Genomic DNA, 14882 nt, shown 5'->3' with positions numbered 1-14882 from the left:
AAATGCTGCAAAGGAACCAAAATGTTTTTTGAAGCCAAATTTTTTTTTTAAAACCAAATTGAAAAACGGACACCAGGATGAGTTTCGGGATGAAATTCCATGTCTAAAAATGGTGTTGCTTCCACTTTTTAAAAATCAAGCCTTTTTGGTGCCTGGGGAAGAAACCGCGTGATTCCACGGTCAGGAAAAATGCTGTCCAGGAACCAAAATGTTTTTTGAAGCCAAATTTTTTTTTGAAACCAAATGCAAAAACGGACACCAGGATGAGTTTTGGGATGAAATTCCATGTCTAAAAATGGTGTTGCTTCCACTTTTTAAAAATCAAGCCTTTTTGGTGCCTGGGGAAGAAAACGCGTGACTCCGCGGTCAGGAAAAATGCTGTCCAGGAACCAAAATGTTTTTTGAAGCCAATTTTTTTTTTTTGAAACCAAATTAAAACCGGACACCAGGATGAGTTTTGGGATGAAATTCCATGTCTAAAAATGGTGTTGCTTCCACTTTTTAAAAATCAAGCCTTTTTGGTGCCTGGGGAAGAAAACGCGTGACTCCGCGGTCAGGAAAAATGCTGCAAAGGAACCAAAATGTTTTTTGAAGCCAATTTTTTTTTTTTGAAACCAAATGCAAAAACAGACACCAGGATGAGTTTTGGGATGAAATTCCATGTCTAAAAATGGTGTTGCTTCCAGTTTTTAAAAATCAAGCCTTTTTGGTGCCTGGGAAGAAAACGCGTGACTCTGCAGTCAGGAAAAATGGAGCAAAGGAACCAAAATGTTTTTTGAAGGCAAATTTTTTTTTTTGAAACCAAATGCAAAAACGGACACCAGGATGAGTTTCGGGATCAAATTCCATGTCTAAAAATGGTGTTGCTTCCACTTTTTAAAAATCAATCCTTTTTGGTGCCTGGGGAAGAAAACGCGTGACTCCGCGGTCAGGAAAAATGCTGCAAAGGAACCAAAATGTTTTTTGAAGCCAAATTTTTTTTTTTTGAAACCAAATACAAAAACGGACACCAGGATGAGTTTTGGGATGAAATTCCATGTCTAAAAATGGTGTTGCTTCCACTTTTTAAAAATCAAGCCTTTTTGGTGCCTGGGGAAGAAAACGCGTGACTCCGCGGTCAGGAAAAATGCTGCAAAGGAACCAAAATGTTTTTTGAAGCCAAATTTTTTTTTTTTGAAACCAAATGCAAAAACGGACACCAGGATGAGTTTTGGGATGAAATTCCATGTCTAAAAATGGTGTTGCTTCCACTTTTTAAAAATCAAGCCTTTTTGGTGCCTGGAGAAGAAAACACCTGACTCCACGGTCAAGAAAATGCTGCAAAGGAACCAAAATGTTTTTTGAAGCCAAAATTTTTTTTTTGAAACCAAATTGAAAAACGGACACCAGGATGAGTTTTGGGATGAAATTCCATGTCTAAAAATGGTGTTGCTTCCACTTTTTAAAAATCAAGCCTTTTTGGTGCCTGGGGAAGAAAACGCGTGACTCCGCGGTCAGGAAAAATGCTGTCCAGGAACCAAAATGTTTTTTGAAGCCAATTTTTTTTTTTGAAACCAAATTAAAACCGGACACCAGGATGAGTTTTGGGATGAAATTCCATGTCTAAAAATGGTGTTGCTTCCACTTTTTAAAAATCAAGCCTTTTTGGTGCCTGGGGAAGAAAACGCGTGACTCCGCGGTCAGGAAAAATGCTGCAAAGGAACCAAAATGTTTTTTGAAGCCAATTTTTTTTTTTTGAAACCAAATGCAAAAACAGACACCAGGATGAGTTTTGGGATGAAATTCCATGTCTAAAAATGGTGTTGCTTCCAGTTTTTAAAAATCAAGCCTTTTTGGTGCCTGGGAAGAAAACGCGTGACTCTGCAGTCAGGAAAAATGGAGCAAAGGAACCAAAATGTTTTTTGAAGGCAAATTTTTTTTTTTGAAACCAAATGCAAAAACGGACACCAGGATGAGTTTCGGGATCAAATTCCATGTCTAAAAATGGTGTTGCTTCCACTTTTTAAAAATCAATCCTTTTTGGTGCCTGGGGAAGAAAACGCGTGACTCCGCGGTCAGGAAAAATGCTGCAAAGGAACCAAAATGTTTTTTGAAGCCAAATTTTTTTTTTTGAAACCAAATACAAAAACGGACACCAGGATGAGTTTTGGGATGAAATTCCATGTCTAAAAATGGTGTTGCTTCCACTTTTTAAAAATCAAGCCTTTTTGGTGCCTGGGGAAGAAAACGCGTGACTCCGCGGTCAGGAAAAATGCTGCAAAGGAACCAAAATGTTTTTTGAAGCCAAATTTTTTTTTTTTGAAACCAAATGCAAAAACGGACACCAGGATGAGTTTTGGGATGAAATTCCATGTCTAAAAATGGTGTTGCTTCCACTTTTTAAAAATCAAGCCTTTTTGGTGCCTGGAGAAGAAAACACCTGACTCCACGGTCAAGAAAATGCTGCAAAGGAACCAAAATGTTTTTTGAAGCCAAAATTTTTTTTTTGAAACCAAATTGAAAAACGGACACCAGGATGAGTTTTGGGATGAAATTCCATGTCTAAAAATGGTGTTGCTTCCACTTTTTAAAAATCAAGCCTTTTTGGTGCCTGGGGAAGAAAACGCGTGACTCCGCGGTCAGGAAAAATGCTGTCCAGGAACCAAAATGTTTTTTGAAGCCAATTTTTTTTTTTTGAAACCAAATTAAAACCGGACACCAGGATGAGTTTTGGGATGAAATTCCATGTCTAAAAATGGTGTTGCTTCCACTTTTTAAAAATCAAGCCTTTTTGGTGCCTGGGGAAGAAAACGCGTGACTCCGCGGTCAGGAAAAATGCTGCAAAGGAACCAAAATGTTTTTTGAAGCCAATTTTTTTTTTTTGAAACCAAATGCAAAAACAGACACCAGGATGAGTTTTGGGATGAAATTCCATGTCTAAAAATGGTGTTGCTTCCAGTTTTTAAAAATCAAGCCTTTTTGGTGCCTGGGAAGAAAACGCGTGACTCTGCAGTCAGGAAAAATGGAGCAAAGGAACCAAAATGTTTTTTGAAGGCAAATTTTTTTTTTTGAAACCAAATGCAAAAACGGACACCAGGATGAGTTTCGGGATCAAATTCCATGTCTAAAAATGGTGTTGCTTCCACTTTTTAAAAATCAATCCTTTTTGGTGCCTGGGGAAGAAAACGCGTGACTCCGCGGTCAGGAAAAATGCTGCAAAGGAACCAAAATGTTTTTTGAAGCCAAATTTTTTTTTTTGAAACCAAATACAAAAACGGACACCAGGATGAGTTTTGGGATGAAATTCCATGTCTAAAAATGGTGTTGCTTCCACTTTTTAAAAATCAAGCCTTTTTGGTGCCTGGGGAAGAAAACGCGTGACTCCGCGGTCAGGAAAAATGCTGCAAAGGAACCAAAATGTTTTTTGAAGCCAAATTTTTTTTTTTTGAAACCAAATGCAAAAACGGACACCAGGATGAGTTTTGGGATGAAATTCCATGTCTAAAAATGGTGTTGCTTCCACTTTTTAAAAATCAAGCCTTTTTGGTGCCTGGAGAAGAAAACACCTGACTCCACGGTCAAGAAAATGCTGCAAAGGAACCAAAATGTTTTTTGAAGCCAAAATTTTTTTTTTGAAACGAAATTGAAAAACGGACACCAGGATGAGTTTTGGGATGAAATTCCATGTCTAAAAATGGTGTTGCTTCCACTTTTTAAAAATCAAGCCTTTTTGGTGCCTGGGGAAGAAAACGCATGACTCCGCGGTCAGGAAAAATGCTGTCCAGGAACCAAAATGTTTTTTGAAGCCAAATTTTTTTTTTGAAACCAAATGCAAAAACGGACACCAGGATGAGTTTTGGGATGAAATTCCATGTCTAAAAATGGTGTTGCTTCCACTTTTTAAAAATCAAGCCTTTTTGGTGCCTGGAGAAGAAAACACCTGACTCCACGGTCAAGAAAATGCTGCAAAGGAACCAAAATGTTTTTTGAAGCCAAATTTTTTTTTTTGAAACCAAATTGAAAAACGGACACCAGGATGAGTTTTGGGATGAAATTCCATGTCTAAAAATGGTGTTGCTTCCACTTTTTAAAAATCAAGCCTTTTTGGTGCCTGGGGAAGAAAACGCGTGACTCCGCGGTCAGGAAAAATGCTGTCCAGGAACCAAAATGTTTTTTGAAGCCAATTTTTTTTTTTGAAACCAAATGCAAAAACGGACACCAGGATGAGTTTTGGGATGAAATTCCATGTCTAAAAATGGTGTTGCTTCCACTTTTTAAAAATCAAGCCTTTTTGGTGCCTGGGGAAGAAAACGCGTGACTCCGCGGTCAGGAAAAATGCTGTCCAGGAACCAAAATGTTTTTTGAAGCCAATTTTTTTTTTTGAAACCAAATGCAAAAACGGACACCAGGATGAGTTTTGGGATGAAATTCCATGTCTAAAAATGGTGTTGCTTCCACTTTTTAAAAATCAAGCCTTTTTGGTGCCTGGGAAAGAAAACGCGTGACTCCGCGGTCAGGAAAAATGCTGTCCAGGAACCAAAATGTTTTTTGAAACCAAATTTTTTTTTTTGAAACCAAATGCAAAAACGGACACCAGGATGAGTTTTGGGATGAAATTCCATGTCTAAAAATGGTGTTGCTTCCACTTTTTAAAAATCAAGCCTTTTTGGTGCCTGGGGAAGAAAACGCGTGACTCCGCGGTCAGGAAAAATGCTGCAAAGGAACCAAAATGTTTTTTGAAGCCAAATTTTTTTTTTAAAACCAAATTGAAAAACGGACACCAGGATGAGTTTCGGGATGAAATTCCATGTCTAAAAATGGTGTTGCTTCCACTTTTTAAAAATCAAGCCTTTTTGGTGCCTGGGGAAGAAAACGCGTGACTCCGCGGTCAGGAAAAATGCTGCAAAGGAACCAAAATGTTTTTTGAAGCCAAATTTTTTTTTTTTGAAACCAAATGCAAAAATGGACACCAGGATGAGTTTTGGGATGAAATTCCATGTCTAAAAATGGTGTTGCTTCCACTTTTTAAAAATAAAGCCTTTTTGGTGCCTGGGGAAGAAAACGCGTGACTCCGCGGTCAGGAAAAATGCTGTCCAGGAACCAAAATGTTTTTTGATGCCAAATTTTTTTTTTTTGAAACCAAATGCAAAAACGGACACCAGGATGAGTTTTGGGATGAAATTCCATGTCTAAAAATGGTGTTGCTTCCACTTTTTAAAAATCAAGCCTTTTTGGTGCCTGGGGAAGAAAACGCGTGACTCCGCGGTCAGGAAAAATGCTGTCCAGGAACCAAAATGTTTTTTGAAGCCAATTTTTTTTTTTTGAAACCAAATTAAAACCGGACACCAGGATGAGTTTTGGGATGAAATTCCATGTCTAAAAATGGTGTTGCTTCCACTTTTTAAAAATCAAGCCTTTTTGGTGCCTGGGGAAGAAAACGCGTGACTCCGCGGTCAGGAAAAATGCTGCAAAGGAACCAAAATGTTTTTTGAAGCCAATTTTTTTTTTTTGAAACCAAATGCAAAAACAGACACCAGGATGAGTTTTGGGATGAAATTCCATGTCTAAAACTGGTGTTGCTTCCAGTTTTTAAAAATCAAGCCTTTTTGGTGCCTGGGAAGAAAACGCGTGACTCTGCAGTCAGGAAAAATGGAGCAAAGGAACCAAAATGTTTTTTGAAGGCAAATTTTTTTTTTTGAAACCAAATGCAAAAACGGACACCAGGATGAGTTTCGGGATCAAATTCCATGTCTAAAAATGGTGTTGCTTCCACTTTTTAAAAATCAATCCTTTTTGGTGCCTGGGGAAGAAAACGCGTGACTCCGCGGTCAGGAAAAATGCTGCAAAGGAACCAAAATGTTTTTTGAAGCCAAATTTTTTTTTTTGAAACCAAATACAAAAACGGACACCAGGATGAGTTTTGGGATGAAATTCCATGTCTAAAAATGGTGTTGCTTCCACTTTGTAAAAATCAAGCCTTTTTGGTGCCTGGGGAAGAAAACGCGTGACTCCGCGGTCAGGAAAAATGCTGCAAAGGAACCAAAATGTTTTTTGAAGCCAAATTTTTTTTTTTTGAAACCAAATGCAAAAACGGACACCAGGATGAGTTTTGGGATGAAATTCCATGTCTAAAAATGGTGTTGCTTCCACTTTTTAAAAATCAAGCCTTTTTGGTGCCTGGAGAAGAAAACACCTGACTCCACGGTCAAGAAAATGCTGCAAAGGAACCAAAATGTTTTTTGAAGCCAAAATTTTTTTTTTGAAACCAAATTGAAAAACGGACACCAGGATGAGTTTTGGGATGAAATTCCATGTCTAAAAATGGTGTTGCTTCCACTTTTTAAAAATCAAGCCTTTTTGGTGCCTGGGGAAGAAAACGCGTGACTCCGCGGTCAGGAAAAATGCTGTCCAGGAACCAAAATGTTTTTTGAAGCCAATTTTTTTTTTTTGAAACCAAATTAAAACCGGACACCAGGATGAGTTTTGGGATGAAATTCCATGTCTAAAAATGGTGTTGCTTCCACTTTTTAAAAATCAAGCCTTTTTGGTGCCTGGGGAAGAAAACGCGTGACTCCGCGGTCAGGAAAAATGCTGCAAAGGAACCAAAATGTTTTTTGAAGCCAATTTTTTTTTTTGAAACCAAATGCAAAAACAGACACCAGGATGAGTTTTGGGATGAAATTCCATGTCTAAAAATGGTGTTGCTTCCAGTTTTTAAAAATCAAGCCTTTTTGGTGCCTGGGAAGAAAACGCGTGACTCTGCAGTCAGGAAAAATGGAGCAAAGGAACCAAAATGTTTTTTGAAGGCAAATTTTTTTTTTTGAAACCAAATGCAAAAACGGACACCAGGATGAGTTTTGGGATGAAATTCCATGTCTAAAAATGGTGTTGCTTCCACTTTTTAAAAATCAAGCCTTTTTGGTGCCTGGAGAAGAAAACACCTGACTCCACGGTCAAGAAAATGCTGCAAAGGAACCAAAATGTTTTTTGAAGCCAAAATTTTTTTTTTGAAACCAAATTGAAAAACGGACACCAGGATGAGTTTTGGGATGAAATTCCATGTCTAAAAATGGTGTTGCTTCCACTTTTTAAAAATCAAGCCTTTTTGGTGCCTGGGGAAGAAAACGCATGACTCCGCGGTCAGGAAAAATGCTGTCCAGGAACCAAAATGTTTTTTGAAGCCAAATTTTTTTTTTGAAACCAAATGCAAAAACGGACACCAGGATGAGTTTTGGGATGAAATTCCATGTCTAAAAATGGTGTTGCTTCCACTTTTTAAAAATCAAGCCTTTTTGGTGCCTGGAGAAGAAAACACCTGACTCCACGGTCAAGAAAATGCTGCAAAGGAACCAAAATGTTTTTTGAAGCCAAATTTTTTTTTTTGAAACCAAATTGAAAAACGGACACCAGGATGAGTTTTGGGATGAAATTCCATGTCTAAAAATGGTGTTGCTTCCACTTTTTAAAAATCAAGCCTTTTTGGTGCCTGGGGAAGAAAACGCGTGACTCCGCGGTCAGGAAAAATGCTGTCCAGGAACCAAAATGTTTTTTGAAGCCAAATTTTTTTTTTAAACCAAATGGAAAAACGGACACCAGGATGAGTTTTGGGATGAAATTCCATGTCTAAAAATGGTGTTGCTTCCACTTTTTAAAAATCAAGCCTTTTTGGTGCCTGGGGAAGAAAACGCGTGACTCCGCGGTCAGGAAAAATGCTGCAAAGGAACCAAAATGTTTTTTGAAGCCAATTTTTTTTTTTGAAACCAAATTAAAACCGGACACCAGGATGAGTTTTGGGATGAAATTCCATGTCTAAAAATGGTGTTGCTTCCACTTTTTAAAAATCAAGCCTTTTTGGTGCCTGGGGAAGAAAACGCGTGACTCCGCAGTCAGGAAAAATGCTGTCCAGGAACCAAAATGTTTTTTGAAGGCAAATTTTTTTTTTGAAACCAAATGCAAAAACGGACACCAGGATGAGTTTTGGGATTAAATTCCATGTCTAAAAATGGTGTTGCTTCCACTTTTTAAAAATCAAGCCTTTTTGGTGCCTGGGGAAGAAAACGCGTGACTCCGCGGTCAGGAAAAATGCTGCAAAGGAACCAAAATGTTTTTTGAAGCCAAATTTTTTTTTTTGAAACCAAATGCAAAAACAGACACCAGGATGAGTTTTGGGATGAAATTCCATGTCTAAAAATGGTGTTGCTTCCACTTTTTAAAAATCAAGCCTTTTTGGTGCCTGGGAAGAAAACGCGTGACTCTGCGGTTAGTTAAAATGGAGCAAAGGAACCAAAATGTTTTTTGAAGGCAAATTTTTTTTTTGAAACCAAATGCAAAAACGGACACCAGGATGAGTTTCGGGATGAAATTCCATGTCTAAAAATGGTGTTGCTTCCACTTTTTAAAAATCAAGCCTTTTTGGTGCCTGGGGAAGAAAACACCTGACTCCGCGGTCAAGAAAATGCTGCAAAGGAACCAAAATGTTTTTTGAAGCCAAATTTTTTTTTTAAACCAAATGCAAAAACGGACACCAGGATGAGTTTCGGGATGAAATTCCATGTCTAAAAATGGTGTTGCTTCCACTTTTTAAAAATCAAGCCTTTTTGGTGCCTGGGGAAGAAAACACCTGACTCTGCGGTCAAGAAAATGCTGCAAAGGAACCAAAATGTTTTTTGAAGCCAAATTTTTTTTTTGAAACCAAATTGAAAAACGGACACCAGGATGAGTTTCGGGATGAAATTCCATGTCTAAAAATGGTGTTGCTTCCACTTTTTAAAAATCAAGCCTTTTTGGTGCCTGGGGAAGAAAACGCGTGACTCCGCGGTCAGGAAAAATGCTGTCCAGGAACCAAAATGTTTTTTGAAGCCAAATTTTTTTTTTTGAAACCAAATGCAAAAACGGACACCAGGATGAGTTTTGGGATGAAATTCCATGTCTAAAAATGGTGTTGCTTCCACTTTTTAAAAATCAAGCCTTTTTGGTGCCTGGGGAAGAAAACGCGTAACTCCGCGGTCAGGAAAAATGCTGTCCAGGAACCAAAATGTTTTTTGAAGCCAAATTTTTTTTTTAAACCAAATGGAAAAACGGACACCAGGATGAGTTTTGGGATGAAATTCCATGTCTAAAAATGGTGTTGCTTCCACTTTTTAAAAATCAAGCCTTTTTGGTGCCTGGGGAAGAAAACGCGTGACTCCGCGGTCAGGAAAAATGCTGTCCAGGAACCAAAATGTTTTTTGAAGCCAATTTTTTTTTTTTGAAACCAAATTAAAACCGGACACCAGGATGAGTTTTGGGATGAAATTCCATGTCTAAAAATGGTGTTGCTTCCACTTTTTAAAAATAAAGCCTTTTTGGTGCCTGGGGAAGAAAACGCGTGACTCCGCGGCCAGGAAAAATGCTGTCCAGGAACCAAAATGTTTTTTGAAGCCAAATTTTTTTTTTTTGAAACCAAATGCAAAAACGGACACCAGGATGAGTTTCAGGATGAAATTCCATGTCTAAAAATGGTGTTGCTTCCACTTTTTAAAAATCAAGCCTTTTTGGTGCCTGGGAAAGAAAACGCGTGACTCCGCGATCAGGAAAAATGCTGTCCAGGAATCAAAATGTTTTTTGAAGACAATTTTTTTTTTTTGAAACCAAATGCAAAAACGGACACCAGGATGAGTTTCGGGATGAAATTCCATGTCTAAAAATGGTGTTGCTTCCACTTTTTAAAAATCAAGCCTTTTTGGTGCCTGGGGAAGAAAACGCGTGACTCCGCGGTCAGGAAAAATGCTGCAAAGGAACCAAAATGTTTTTTGAAGCCAAATTTTTTTTTGAAACCAAATTCAAAACCGGACACCAGGATGAGTTTCGGGATGAAATTCCATGTCTAAAAATGGTGTTGCTTCCACTTTTTTAAAATCAAGCCTTTTTGGTGCCTGGGGAAGAAAACACCTGACTCTGCGGTCAAGAAAATGCTGCAAAGGAACCAAAATGTTTTTTGAAGCCAAATTTTTTTTTTAAACCAAATTGAAAAACGGACACCAGGATGAGTTTCGGGATGAAATTCCATGTCTAAAAATGGTGTTGCTTCCACTTTTTAAAAATCAAGCCTTTTTGGTGCCTGGGGAAGAAAACGCGTGACTCCGCGGTCAGGAAAAATGCTGTCCAGGAACCAAAATGTTTTTTGAAGCCAAATTTTTTTTTTTGAAACCAAATGCAAAAACGGACACCAGGATGAGTTTTGGGATGAAATTCCATGTCTAAAAATGGTGTTGCTTCCACTTTTTAAAAATCAAGCCTTTTTGGTGCCTGGGGAAGAAAACGCGTGATTCCACGGTCAGGAAAAATGCTGTCCAGGAACCAAAATGTTTTTTGAAGCCAAATTTTTTTTTTAAACCAAATGCAAAAACGGAGACCAGGATGAGTTTTGGGATGAAATTCCATGTCTAAAAATGGTGTTGCTTCCACTTTTTAAAAATCAAGCCTTTTTGGTGCCTGGGGAAGAAAACGCGTGATTCCACGGTCAGGAAAAATGCTGTCCAGGAACCAAAATGTTTTTTGAAGCCAATTTTTTTTTTGAAACCAAATTAAAACCGGACACCAGGATGAGTTTTGGGATGAAATTCCATGTCTAAAAATGGTGTTGCTTCCACTTTTTAAAAATCAAGCCTTTTTGGTGCCTGGGGAAGAAAACGCGTGACTCCGCGGTCAGGAAAAATGCTGCAAAGGAACCAAAATGTTTTTTGAAGCCAATTTTTTTTTTTTTGAAACCAAATGCAAAAACAGACACCAGGATGAGTTTTGGGATGAAATTCCATGTCTAAAAATGGTGTTGCTTCCAGTTTTTAAAAATCAAGCCTTTTTGGTGCCTGGGAAGAAAACGCGTGACTCTGCAGTCAGGAAAAATGGAGCAAAGGAACCAAAATGTTTTTTGAAGGCAAATTTTTTTTTTGAAACCAAATGCAAAAACGGACACCAGGATGAGTTTCGGGATCAAATTCCATGTCTAAAAATGGTGTTGCTTCCACTTTTTAAAAATCAAGCCTTTTTGGTGCCTGGGGAAGAAAACCCGTGACTCCGCGGTCAGGAAAAATGCTGCAAAGGAACCAAAATGTTTTTTGAAGCCAAATTTTTTTTTGAAACCAAATTCAAAACCGGACACCAGGATGAGTTTTGGGATGAAATTCCATGTCTAAAAATGGTGTTGCTTCCACTTTTTAAAAATCAAGCCTTTTTGGTGCCTGGGGAAGAAAACCCGTGACTCCGCGGTCAGGAAAAATGCTGTCCAGGAACCAAAATGTTTTTTGAAGCCAAATTTTTTTTTTTTGAAACCAAATGCAAAAACGGACACCAGGATGAGTTTCGGGATGAAATTCCATGTCTAAAAATGGTGTTGCTTCCACTTTTTAAAAATCAAGCCTTTTTGGTGCCTGGGGAAGAAAACACCTGATTCCGCGTTCAAGAAAATGCTGCAAAGGAACCAAAATGTTTTTTGAAGCCAAATTTTTTTTTTAAACCAAATGCAAAAACCAGGATGAGTTTCGGGATGAAATTCCATGTCTAAAAATGGTGTTGCTTCCACTTTTTTAAAATCAAGCCTTTTTGGTGCCTGGGGAAGAAAACACCTGACTCTGCGGTCAAGAAAATGCTGCAAAGGAACCAAAATGTTTTTTGAAGCCAAATTTTTTTTTAAAACCAAATTGAAAAACGGACACCAGGATGAGTTTCGGGATGAAATTTCATGTCTAAAAATGGTGTTGCTTCCACTTTTTAAAAATCAAGCCTTTTTGGTGCCTGGGGAAGAAAACGCGTGACTCCGCGGTCAGGAAAAATGCTGTCCAGGAACCAAAATGTTTTTTGAAGCCAAATTTTTTTTTTAAACCAAATGCAAAAACGGACACCAGGATGAGTTTTGGGATGAAATTCCATGTCTAAAAATGGTGTTGCTTCCACTTTTTAAAAATCAAGCCTTTTTGGTGCCTGGGGAAGAAAACGCGTGATTCCGCGGTCAGGAAAAATGCTGTCCAGGAACCAAAATGTTTTTTGAAGCCAAATTTTTTTTTTAAACCAAATGCAAAAACGGACACCAGGATGAGTTTTGGGATGAAATTCCATGTCTAAAAATGGTGTTGCTTCCACTTTTTAAAAATCAAGCCTTTTTGGTGCCTGGGAAAGAAAACGCGTGACTCTGCGGTCAGGAAAAATGCTGTCCAGGAATCAAAATGTTTTTTGAAGCCAATTTTTTTTTTTTGAAACCAAATTAAAACCGGACACAAGGATGAGTTTTGGGATGAAATTCCATGTCTAAAAATGGTGTTGCTTCCACTTTTTAAAAATAAAGGCTTTTTGGTGCCTGGGAAAGAAAACCCGTGACTCCGCGGTCAGGAAAAATGCTGTCCAGGAACCAAAATGTTTTTTGAAGCCAAATTTTTTTGTTTGAAACCAAATGCAAAAACGGACACCAGGATGAGTTTTGGGATGAAATTCCATGTCTAAAAATGGTGTTGCTTCCACTTTTTAAAAATCAAGCCTTTTTGGTGCCTGGGGAAGAAAATGCGTGACTCCGCGGTCAGGAAAAATGCTGCAAAGGAACCAAAATGTTTTTTGAAGCCAAATTTTTTTTTTGAAACCAAATTCAAAACCGGACACCAGGATGAGTTTTGGGATGAAATTCCATGTCTAAAAATGGTGTTGCTTCCACTTTTTAAAAATCAAGCCTTTTTGGTGCCTGGGGAAGAAAACGCGTGACTCCGCGGTCAGGAAAAATGCTGCAAAGGAACCAAAATGTTTTTTGAAGCCAAATTTTTTTTTTTGAAACCAAATGCAAAAATGGACACCAGGATGAGTTTTGGGATGAAATTCCATGTCTAAAAATGGTGTTGCTTCCACTTTTTAAAAATCAAGCCTTTTTGGTGCCTGGGGAAGAAAACGCGTGACTCCGCGGTCAGGAAAAATGCTGTCCAGGAACCAAAATGTTTTTTGAAGCCAATTTTTTTTTTTTGAAACCAAATGCAAAAACGGACACCAGGATGAGTTTTGGGATGAAATTCCATGTCTAAAAATGGTGTTGCTTCCACTTTTTAAAAATCAAGCCTTTTTGGTGCCTGGGGAAGAAAACGCGTGACTCCGCGGTCAGGAAAAATGCTGCAAAGGAACCAAAATGTTTTTTGAAGCCAATTTTTTTTTTTTGAAACCAAATGCAAAAACGGACACCAGGATGAGTTTTGGGATGAAATTCCATGTCTAAAAATGGTGTTGCTTCCACTTTTTAAAAATCAAGCCTTTTTGGTGCCTGGGAAAGAAAACGCGTGACTCCGCTGTCAGGAAAAATGCTGTCCAGGAACCAAAATGTTTTTTGAAGCCAAATTTTTTTTTTGAAACCAAATGCAAAAACGGACACCAGGATGAGTTTTGGGATGAAATTCCATGTCTAAAAATGGTGTTGCTTCCACTTTTTAAAAATCAAGCCTTTTTGGTGCCTGGGGAAGAAAACGCGTGATTCCGCGGTCAGGAAAAATGCTGTCCAGGAACCAAAATGTTTTTTGAAGCCAAATTTTTTTTTTAAACCAAATGCAAAAACGGACACCAGGATGAGTTTTGGGATGAAATTCCATGTCTAAAAATGGTGTTGCTTCCACTTTTTAAAAATCAAGCCTTTTTGGTGCCTGGGAAAGAAAACGCGTGACTCTGCGGTCAGGAAAAATGCTGTCCAGGAACCAAAATGTTTTTTGAAGCCAATTTTTTTTTTTGAAACCAAATTAAAACCGGACACCAGGATGAGTTTTGGGATGAAATTCCATGTCTAAAAATGGTGTTGCTTCCACTTTTTAAAAATAAAGGCTTTTTGGTGCCTGGGAAAGAAAACCCGTGACTCCGCGGTCAGGAAAAATGCTGTCCAGGAACCAAAATGTTTTTTGAAGCCAAATTTTTTTTTTTGAAACCAAATGCAAAAACGGACACCAGGATGAGTTTTGGGATGAAATTCCATGTCTAAAAATGGTGTTGCTTCCACTTTTTAAAAATCAAGCCTTTTTGGTGCCTGGGGAAGAAAATGCGTGACTCCGCGGTCAGGAAAAATGCTGCAAAGGAACCAAAATGTTTTTTGAAGCCAAATTTTTTTTTTGAAACCAAATTCAAAACCGGACACCAGGATGAGTTTTGGGATGAAATTCCATGTCTAAAAATGGTGTTGCTTCCACTTTTTAAAAATCAAGCCTTTTTGGTGCCTGGGGAAGAAAACGCGTGACTCCGCGGTCAGGAAAAATGCTGTCCAGGAACCAAAATGTTTTTTGAAGCCAATTTTTTTTTTTTGAAACCAAATGCAAAAACGGACACCAGGATGAGTTTTGGGATGAAATTCCATGTCTAAAAATGGTGTTGCTTCCACTTTTTAAAAATCAAGCCTTTTTGGTGCCTGGGGAAGAAAACGCGTGACTCCGCGGTCAGGAAAAATGCTGCAAAGGAACCAAAATGTTTTTTGAAGCCAATTTTTTTTTTTGAAACCAAATGCAAAAACGGACACCAGGATGAGTTTTGGGATGAAATTCCATGTCTAAAAATGGTGTTGCTTCCACTTTTTAAAAATCAAGCCTTTTTGGTGCCTGGGAAAGAAAACGCGTGACTCCGCTGTCAGGAAAAATGCTGTCCAGGAACCAAAATGTTTTTTGAAGCCAAATTTTTTTTTTGAAACCAAATGCAAAAACGGACACCAGGATGAGTTTTGGGATGAAATTCCATGTCTAAAAATGGTGTTGCTTCCACTTTTTAAAAATCAAGCCTTTTTGGTGCCTGGGGAAGAAAACGCGTGACTCCGCGGTCAGGAAAAATGCTGTCCAGGAACCAAAATGTTTTTTGAAGCCAATTTTTTTTTTTGAAACCAAATGTAAAAACGGACACCAGGATGAGTTTTGGGATGAAATTCCATG

The sequence above is a fragment of the Pituophis catenifer genome, unplaced genomic scaffold (assembly GCF_029215685.1).
Source record: "Pituophis catenifer annectens isolate HBS135680 unplaced genomic scaffold, rPitCat1.0.hap2 SCAF_6, whole genome shotgun sequence".
In the NCBI taxonomy this organism is placed as follows: domain Eukaryota; kingdom Metazoa; phylum Chordata; class Lepidosauria; order Squamata; family Colubridae; genus Pituophis; species Pituophis catenifer.
The sequence above is the reverse complement of the archived record's forward strand: the minus strand, read 5'-3'. Positions refer to the sequence as shown.